Below are 10,926 nucleotides of genomic sequence, written 5' to 3'. Positions count from 1 at the left end.
TCCTCCTCGGATGAGGAGGAGGAGTAAGGGTTGGACCAAAATGCAGCGTTGTATGTAGACATGATGATTTTAATAATAATAACGAAGACGAAAATACACTTGAACAAACTACAAAACAACAAACGACGTTAAACAGACCTGAACATGAGAACTTACATAACACGAAGAACGCACGAACAGGAACAGACTAAACAAACGAAACAGTCCCGTGTGGTGACGAACACAAACACAGAAGACAATCACCCACAAACAAACAGTGAGAACAGCCTACCTTAATATGGTTCTCAATCAGAGGAAACGTCAAACACCTGCCTCTAATTGAGAACCATATCAGGCAACACATTTAACCCAACATAGAAACACATAACATAGAATGCCCACCCCAACTCACGCCCTGACCAACTCAACACATACAAAAACAATGGAAAACAGGTCAGGAACGTGACAATAGGGGAGGTAATAAACAGGTGATTGAGTGAGTCCAGGTGAGTCCAATATCGCTGAAGCGCGTGACGAAGGAAGGCAGGTGTGCGCAAATGATGGTGGCAGGAGTGCGTAATGCAGGACAGCCTGGCACCCTCGAGCAGGAGCAGGCGTGACAAAAGCAGTGAATTTCAAACACAGATTCAACCACAAAGACCAGGGAGGTTTTCCAATGCATCGCAAAAAAGGGCACCTATTGGTAGATGGATTTAAAAAAAAGGAGACATTGAATAGCCCTTTGAGCACGGTGAAGTTGTTAATTACACTTTGGATAGTGTATCAGTACACCCAGTTACTACAAAGATACAGGCGCTCTTCCTAACTCAGTTGCCGGAGAGGAAGGAAACCGCTCAGGGACTTCACCATGAGGCCAATGGTTAATTTCAAAACAGTTACAGAGTTCAATGGCCGTGATAGGAGAAAACTGAGGATGTATCAACAACATTGTAGTTACTCCACAATATTAACCTTAATGACAAGGTGGAAAGAAGTAAGCCTGTACAGAATAAAAATATTCCAAAACATGCATCCTGTTTGCAGTAAGGCACCAAAGTAAAACTGCAACAAAAAAAATTGCAAAGAAATTAACTTAATGTCCTGAATACAAAGCATTATGTTTGGGGCAAACACAACACAACATATCACTGAGTACCACTCTTCATGTTCAAGCATGGTGATGACTGCATCATGCTATGCGTACGCTTGTCATCGTCAAGGACTAGGGAGTTTTTTTTATACAAATACATGTAATAGGGCTAAGCACAGGCAAAATCCTAGAGGAAAATTTGGTCCAGTCTGCTTTTCCAACAGACACTGGGAGAGAAATTCATCTTCCAGCAGGATAATAACCTAAAACACAAGGCCAAATATACACTGGAGTTGTTTACCAAGACTAGATTGAATGTTCCTGAGAGGCCTAGCTACAGTTCTGACTTAAATCTATGGCAAGACTTGAAAATGGCTGTCTAGTAATGATGATAACCAACTTGACAGTGCTTGAAAAATGTAAAAAGAATAATGTGCAAATATTCTACAATCCAGGTGTGCAAAGCTCTTAGAGACTTACCCCAAAAGACTCACAGCTGTAATCGCTGCCAAAGGTGATTCTAGCATGTATTGACTCAGTGGGTTGAATACTTATGTAATCAAGATACACTACATGACCAAAAGTATGTGGACAGCTGCTCGTTAAACATCTTATTACAAAATCATGGGCATTAATATGGAGTGGGTCCCCCCTTTGCTGCTATAGCAGCTTCCACTAGATGTTGTAACATTGCTGCAGGGACTTGCTTCCATTCAGCCACAAGAGCATTAGTGAGGTCGGGCACTGATGTTGGGTGATTAGGCTTGGCTTGCAGTCGGTGTTCCAATTCATCCCAATGGTGATCGATGGGGTTGAGGTCAGGGCGTTGTGCAGGCCAGTCAAGTTCTTCCACACCGATCTCGACAAACCATTTCTGTATGGACCTCGCTTTGTGCAGCGGGGCATTGTCATGCTGAAACAGGAAAGGGCCTTCCCCGAACTGCCACAAAGTTGGAAGCATAGAATCATCTAGAATGTCATTGTATGCTGTAGCATTAAGATTTCCCTTCACTGGAACTAAAGGGCCTTACCTGAACCATAAAAAACTGACCCAGACCATTATTCCTCCTCCACCAAACTTTACAGTTGGCACTATGCTTTCGGGCAGATTCGTCCATCGGATTGACACATGGTGAAGCGTGATTCATCACTCCAGAGAACGCATTTCCACTGCTCCAGAGTCCAATGGTAGCGAGCTTTACACCACTCTAGCCGATGCTTGACATTGTGCATGGTGTTCTTAGGCTTGTGTGCGGCAGCTCGGCTATGGAAACCCATTTCATGAAGCTCCCGACAAACAGTTATTCTGCTGACGTTGCTTCCAGAGGCAGTTTAGAGCTCGGTAGTTAATGTTGCAACCGAGGACAGAGGATTTTTACACGCTGAGCGCCTCAGCTCTCGACGGTCTCGTTCTGTGAGTTTGTGTGGCCTACCACTTAGTGGCTGAGCCGTTAGACATTTCCACTTCACACTAACAGCACTTACAGTTGACCGAGGCCGCTCTAGCAGGGCAGAAATTTGACGAACTGACTTGTTGGAAAAGTGAAATCCTATGACACCGGCTGCTGGAGAGAGAGGTCATGAGCAGATGAGCTCCCACATTTTCTAGCATGTTTTTGCAAAAAATATAGATTTAGAGTAAGATAAACTTAGATTTTTTGGCAGGGACATATAAATGATGACACCCTCCACAGCATAACCTTCACTCCAGATCAAAACTCCAAATCTACAACCTAATTCTGTACAAGATTACCTGGAAGGATTAATACACCATTCAACCTGGAACTGAGACAGACCAGACAGACCAGATACAACTTCAATTAGCACTGAAGTGTGAAGTGAGAGGTGTCGAAGCCTTTGAGCCAACAAATGGCAGGCTAACCCACCCAAATCCAGAGGCCTTGAAACCATCCACTGGCATGTTCCAGAAATAAAAGCTTCTCCCAAGTGGGTGTGTTGCCTCCCGTTGCCTGCTACACTGCATTGGATTCTACCTGGCAATCTGTTCACCGTCTGCCCTGGTTGTCTCCCCCTGTCTGGTACAGATACCCCCACAATACTCCCCCCTCTCTCCCGCGCTTTAACTCGCCTCCAGCACACAGGCACTGTTGGGACGAGTGACTCTGAATTTACAATGGCTAGCCCCAAGTCGTTATACATTTTTTCTTGTGCATTTTGCTATTTTGCTATTTTCCTCATGACTCCTGTATGCTTTGTTGACTATGAACTTCTTGTTTATCTAACCGTGGGACAGACTATGTTTGTTCCCACACTTAGGTTTCTGACTCTTTATTGGTTACACAGACTTTTGGCCTCCCATCCTATTCTAACCACCTCTCACCGGCTTTGTATTCATGTTACCTGATGAAATTGCTGTATAATATGATCTTGTTGCCATCTGATACACATTCAAAAGTCATAAATCAGCACGGCAGAGCTCTCCCTGTACTATGTGGTGCCTTGATTGTATTACTGTTGATGATATCTGGAAATGTGCATGTACACCCTGGCCCATCTACTGTTGCTAGCCACAATTCTGACTTCTGCTCTGATATGTTTCACTGACTTCTGCTCTGATATGTTTCACTGACTTCTGCTCTGATATGTTTCACTGACTTCTGCTCTCGTAAAAGCCTGGGTTTTCTGCATGTTAACACTAGAAGCTTATTACCTAAAATTGATACATTTAAAGTGTGGGTTCACAGCTCCAATCCAGATGAGTTGGTCATTACTGAGACATTGGTTAAGAAAGAGTGTTTTGAATACTGATGTTAACCTTTCTGGTTATAAGCTTTTTCGGCAAGACAGATCTTCCAAAGGTGGTGGAGTGGCAATCTTTACCAAGGATCACATTCAGTGCTCGGTTTTCTCCACCAAGTCTGTCCCCAAACAATTTGATTTGCTGGTTTTAAGCATTAAACTTTCAAATAGCTCTTCGTTGACTGTTGCTGGGTGCTATCGTCCTCCATCAGCATCGGCCTGTACCCTACCTGCCCTAACTCTCTCCTGGCTCCTTACACTAAGTCTGAATTTGTCCGGCTAGGTGACCTAAACTGGGACATGCTTTAACCACCTGACAAAGTCCTAAGGCAATGGGACTCCGTAAATCTTTCTCAGATTATCACCAATCCCACAAGGTATGACTCCAAATACCGAGAAAAGGCTACTCTCCTCGATGTTATCCTCACAAATAATCCTGATAGGTATCAGTCTGGTGTTTTCTGTAAAGACCTTAGTTTAACAGCCTGTGTTCGTAATGGCTGCTCAGTGAAACGACCTGTCCTGATTTGTCATAGACTTTAAAAACTTTAATTTGCAAGCCTTCCTTCATGAACTGGCCTCTGCATTAGTGAGGTCGGGCACTTTTTGATATGGTAGACCATTCCATTCTGGTGGGCCTTGCTAAGGAGTATTGGTGTCTCTGAGGGGTCTTTGGCCTGGTTTGCTAACTACCTCTCTCAAAGAGTGCAGTGCATAAAATCAGAACGTCTTCTGTCTCAGCCACTGCCTGTCACCAATGGTGTACCCCAAGGCTCGATCCTAGGCCCCACGCTCTTGTCAATTTACATCAACAACATAGCTCAGGCAGTAGGAAGCTCTCTCATCCATGTATATGCTGATGATACAGTCTTATACTCAGCTGGCCCCTCCCGGATTTTGTGTTAAACGCTCTACAACAAAGCTTTCTTAGTGTCCAACATGCTTTCTCTACCCTCAAGCTTGTTCTGAAGACCTCCAAAACAAAGGTCATGTGGTTTGGTAAGAAGAATGCCCCACCACCCACAGGAGGGTTTAAAGCTTGAGGTAGTCACCTCACACAAATACTTGGGAGTATGGCTAGATGGTACACTGTCCTTCTCTTTGAACATATATAAGCTGCATGATAAAGTTAAATCTAGACTTGGTTTCCTCTATCGTAATCGCTTTCACCCCAGCTGCCAAACTAACCCTGATTCAGATGACCATTTTACCCATGCTAGATTACGGAGACATAAATGTATAGATTGGCAGGTAAGGTGCTCTACAACGGCTAGATATTCTTTACCATTCGGCCATCAGATTTGCCACCAAAGCTCCTTATATGATACATCACTGCACTCTATACTCCTCTGTAAACTAGTCATCTCTGTATACCCGTCGCAAGATCCACTGGTTGATGCTTATTTATAAAACCCTCTTAGGCCTCACTCCCCGGTATCTGAGATATCTACTGCAGCCCTCATCCTCCACATACAACACCCGTTCTGCCAGTCCCATTCTGTTAAAGATCCCAAAAGCACACACATCTCGTCTTTTCAGTTCGCTGCAGCTAATGACTGGAACGAGCTGCAACAAACACTCAGACTGGACAGTTTTATCTCAATCTCTTCATTCAAAGACTCAATCATGGACACTCTTATTGACAGTTGTGGCTGATTTGCATGATGTATTGTTGTCTCTACCTTCTTGCCCTTTGTACTGTTGTCTGTGCCCAATAATGTTATTACCCTGTTTTGTGCTGCTACCATGTTGTGCTGCTGTCATGTTGTGTTGCTACCATGCTGTTTTGTCGTGTGTTGCTGCCATGCTATGTTGTTGTCGTAGGTCTCTCTTTATGTAATGTTGTGTTGTCTCTTTTGTCGTGATGTAGGTTTTGTCCCATATTTTTACCAAATGTATTTTTATTTTTAATCCCCGCAGGAGGCCTTTTACCTTTTGGTAGGCCGTTATTGAAACTGACTTGCTTAATAAAATAAAGGTTAAATAAATACATCAAAAATCATTTAAAAAATGACAGTGCCACGTTGAAAGTCACTGACCTCTTCAGTAAGGCCATTCTACTGCCAATGTTTGTCTATGGAGATAGCATGGCTGTGTGCTCGATTTTATACACCTGTCAGCAACGGGTCTGGCTGAAATAGCCGAATCCTGTAATTTGAAGAGGCGTTCATATACTTTTGTATATGTAGTGTATATTAGTGTTTTATTTTTCATGTATTTTTTGGGGCGAATGTTAGAAGTGTTGTTTCACTTTGACATTAGAGAATTCTGTGTAGATCATTGACAAAATAATTACAATTAAATCCATTTTAATCCCAACTTGTAACACAACAAAATGTGGAAAAGTCAACAGGTGTGAATACTTTCTGAAGTCACTGTACATCACAAGGAAAGAGAAGAAAGATAACTTTATTTTCATGTGTATTCAGTTTTTGTGCAATTTAAAAAAGTTATAATTTAGTTTAGTTGAAATGTTTACAAATTGGAAGCGCTGAAATTAAAGGAACTTCCGAAAATGAACACTCGGATTACGGTGATGATTATGTATGATCTCACAAACAATGTAAAGTATGTTTAGATAGATGTAATCTAGAGCCAACCGTATTGATTTTTAATCCTGCTTATTGACACACTTGTTGAATTGTGCAAGAGAACGTGACAACAACAGTAGTCTAGACAGCACATGTGAGTGCAGGTAGGGTAGATAGAGCAGGTGAGTACAGGTAGGGTAGATAGAACAGGTGAGTACAGGTAGGGTAGATAGAACAGGTGAGTACAGGTAGGGTAGATAGAACAGGTGAGTACAGGTAGGGTAGATAGAACAGGTGAGTACAGGTAGGGTAGATAGAACAGGTGAGTACAGGTAGGGTAGATAGAGCAGGTGAGTACAGGTAGGGTAGATAGAGCAGGTGAGTACAGGTAGGGTAGATAGAACAGGTGAGTACAGATAGAACAGGTGAGTACAGGTAGGGTAGATAGAACAGGTGAGTGCAGGTAGGGTAGATAGAGCAGGTGAGTACAGGTAGGGTAGATAGAACAGGTGAGTACAGGTAGGGTAGATAGAACAGGTGAGTACAGGTAGGGTAGATAGAGCAGGTGAGTACAGGTAGGGTAGATAGAACAGGTGAGTACAGGTAGGGTAGATAGAGCAGGTGAGTACAGGTAGGGTAGATAGAACAGGTGAGTACAGGTAGGGTAGATAGAACAGGTGAGTACAGGTAGGGTAGATAGAACAGGTGAGTACAGGTAGGGTAGATAGAGCAGGTGAGTACAGGTAGGGTAGATAGAACAGGTGAGTACAGGTAGGGTAGATAGAACAGGTGAGTACAGGTAGGGTAGATAGAGCAGGTAGGGTGGATAGAGAAAGTGTTTGGTGGTTACAGCCCTGTTCCACCCCTTTATGTTAACGTATTAATATATGCAATTACACCTGGTGTATTATGCAAATTAGGCACATATAATATAAAAATACCTGATACAATAGGAACATGTACAGTACCATTCAAGGATTTATTTGTATTTATTTAATTTTTTCTATATTGTAGAATAATAGTGAACACATCAAAACTATGAAATAACACATATGGAATCATGTAATAACCAAAACAGTGTTAAACAAATCAAAATATATTTTAGATTTGAGATTGTTCAAAGTAGCCACCCTTTGCCTTGATGATAGCTTTGCACACTCTTGGCATTTTCTCAACCAGCTTCCCGAGGTAGTCACCTGGAATGCATTTCAATTAACAGGTGTGTCTTGTTAAAAGTTAATTTGTGGAATTTCTTTCCTTCTTAATGCGTTTGAGCCAATCAGTTGTGTTGTGACAAGGTAGCGGTGGTATACATAAGATAGCCCTATTTGGTAAAAGACCAAGTCCATATTATGTCAAGAACAGCTCAAATAAGCAAAGAGAAAAGACAGTCCATCAATACTTTAAGACATGAAAGTCAGTCAATGCAGAAAATTTGAAGAACTTTTAAAGTCTCAAGTGTAGTCGCAAAAACCATCAAGCGCTATGAATAAACCGGCTCTCATGAGGACCGCCACAGGAAAGGAAGACCCAGTTACCTCTGCTGCAGAGGATAAGTTCATTAGAGTAACCAGCCTCAGAATTTGCAGCCCAAATAAATGCTTCACAGAGTTCAAGTAACAGACACATCTCAACATCAGTTGTTCAGAGGAGACTGTGTGAATCAGGCCTTCATGGTTGAATTGCTGCAAAGAAACCACTACTAAAGGACAATAATAAGAAGAGACTTGCTTGGGCCAAGAAATACGAGCAATGGACATTAGATCGGTGGAAATCTGCTTTTGGTCTGATAAGTCCAAATTTGAGATTTTTGGTTCCAACCGCCGTGTTTTTTTGAGACGCGGAGTAGGTGAATGGATGATCTCCGATCTCCCTTTCCCACCATGAAGCATGGAGGAGGAGGTTTGATGGTGTGGGAGTGCGTTGCTGGTGACATTGTTGGTGATTTTTAGAACTCAAGGCACACTTTAGAACTCAAGGCACACAACCAGCATGGCAACCACAGCATTCTGCAGTTATACGCCATCCCATCTGGTTTGAGCTTAGCGGGACTATCATTTGTTTTCAACAGGACAATGACCCAACACTCCTCCAGGCTGTCTAAGGGCTATTTGACCAAGAGGGATAGTGATGGAGTGCTGAATCAGATGACTTGGCCTCCACAATCACCCAACCTCAACCCAATTGAGATGGTTTGGGATGAGTTGGACCGCAGAGTGAAGGAATAGCAGCCAACAAGTGCTCAGCATATGTGGGAACTCCTTCAAGACATTTGGAAAAGCATTCCAGGCTAAGCTAGTTGAGAGAATGCCAAGAGTGTGCAAAGCTGTCATCAAGGCAAAGGGTGGCTACTTTGAAGAATGTCAAATATAAAATATATTTTGATTTGTTTAACACTTTTTTGGTTACTACATGATTCCGTATGTGTTATTTCATAGTTTTGATGTCTTCACTATTATTCTACAATGTAGAAAATAGTAAAAATAAAGAAAAACCATTGAATGAGTAGGTGAGTCCAGACTGTTGACTGGTAATGTATATATGGGTGCGTTTTAAGATTTTTTGAATACCTGAATTCCCACCGAAATCCCTGAACTCCATTCATTCTTTGTCCGTGCCAGTAAAATGTTTTGTGTTCTGTAATTCAGTCAATTTCTGATGGATTATAACAATTCTAAAAGTTTGGAATATCTTCCTTCATTGTCCAACTTGCATTTATTAGAATTGTTTTTAAAACATTTTAACAATGTTGGTGACCGTTGCTACTTACAAGTCTGCAATTATGTCTATTTGAACACACATGTGGCATGTATGCACTATTCCATATCAGGGTTATCGTTTTCTAAACAAAACAAACAAAGTTTCTCGAGAGTAAGAAACTAGTTTGTCTTTCTAGGAGTGACAGTTGAGTCAATAGGAAGGTGATGTCACTCACAGTGCTAGACAACCAGCTTGACAACCAGCTACAAACAAACAAACCTTTTTCCCCACTATTTATATTCCCAGAGGTAAAACAGACCTATCTCCTCTGTAGCTGTTTGTGTAGCTGTGCTGTGCTCAGACCTCTCTCTCCTCCTTCTTCTATCCTGCCTTGCTCAGCTGAAGCTCCTTGGTATCACTTTAACAGACAAAGGCACATAGAGACGGGGAGTCCAATGGGGATAGATTGGGGACCATATAGCCAGACAGTCTATATGTCTCTGGGAGGGACAGAATGCTGAAGGCATTGAGTTATCACAAATGTAGGTGAAAAATCTGACAAACACACTGCTCTTCTCATGTACAGTAGTACTACTGACACCTCAGTCCAAAGGTTAGGTAGCACTGAGTGTATAGATAGGATAGAGTGTTTGTGCCCAGTCTGTTGTAGGTTTGTGTGTATTAGAAAATGTGTGTATGCAGTCCCTGGGGATTGACCCTGTGTATAGTGACACCAGACACTGTCACTGATCCCCCTAATGAGTGCATCGCAGGGGAACAGCCAATTAACCACCACACCTGTCCTGCTAACAACAACCTTTTTCCTTCATGTCTCTGAGTCACACAAACACTCTCTCTCTGGTAATGAATGGTGTGGCTGTTGAGCAAGTTGAGGAGACTAAATTACTTGGTGTTACCTTAGCTTGCAAACTATCATGGTCAAAACATATTGATTCAATGGTTGTAAAGATGGGGAGAGGTCTGTCCGTGATAAAGAGATGCTCTGCTTTTTTGACACCACACTCCACAAAGCAAGTCCTGCAGCAAGTCCTGCAGCACTCCACAAAGCAAGTCCTAGTTGTATCTTATCTTGATTATTGTCCAGTCATATGGTCAAATGCTGCAAAGAAGGACCTAGTTAAGCTGCAGCTGGCCCAGAACAGAGTGGCACGTTTTGCTCTTCATTGTAACCAGAGGGCTGATATAAATATAATGCATGCCAATGAGTGTTAACTTACACACAGCACTGACACACACACTTACCCCAACATACATACCACCAGGGGTATGTTCACAGTCCCCAGGTCCAGAACAAAATCAAGGAAATGTACAGTATTGTACAGAACCATGATTGCATGGAACTTCCTTCCATCTCATATAGTGCAAGTGAACAGCAAACCTGGTTTCAAAAAACAAATAAAGCAACACCTCAAGGCACATTGCCTCTCTCCCATGTGACCTATTTTTAGTGTGGTTGTACTGACATGTACGTGGAACTGATAGATGCACACACACGCTCACACTACATGTTAATGTTTTTAAATGTCTCTAAAGTATTTTGTCTGTAATGTTTTTTTCGTTATGTCAGACCCCAGTAAGACTATATGTTGCCATTGGCGTCAGCTAATGGGGATCCTAATAAAAAACAATGAATTATCTTTCTAAAACATAAAACATGAAGACCAAGCCTCTGTTCAGCCTCAGGGTGGGGTCTGCTCTTCTCTTTCCTGTCCCACATGCCTTATAGCTTCCCCCCCCACCCCACCCCACCCCATTCATCACACAGGCCAAATATTGTGCTCATGTGCACTGTCAATCTGTAGATATGTGTGTGCGTGTATGTGTTTGTGTGTGTGTTTATTAATA

The sequence above is a fragment of the Salvelinus namaycush genome, chromosome 13 (assembly GCF_016432855.1).
Source record: "Salvelinus namaycush isolate Seneca chromosome 13, SaNama_1.0, whole genome shotgun sequence".
NCBI lineage: Eukaryota > Metazoa > Chordata > Actinopteri > Salmoniformes > Salmonidae > Salvelinus > Salvelinus namaycush.
This window is presented reverse-complemented; position numbering follows the sequence as displayed.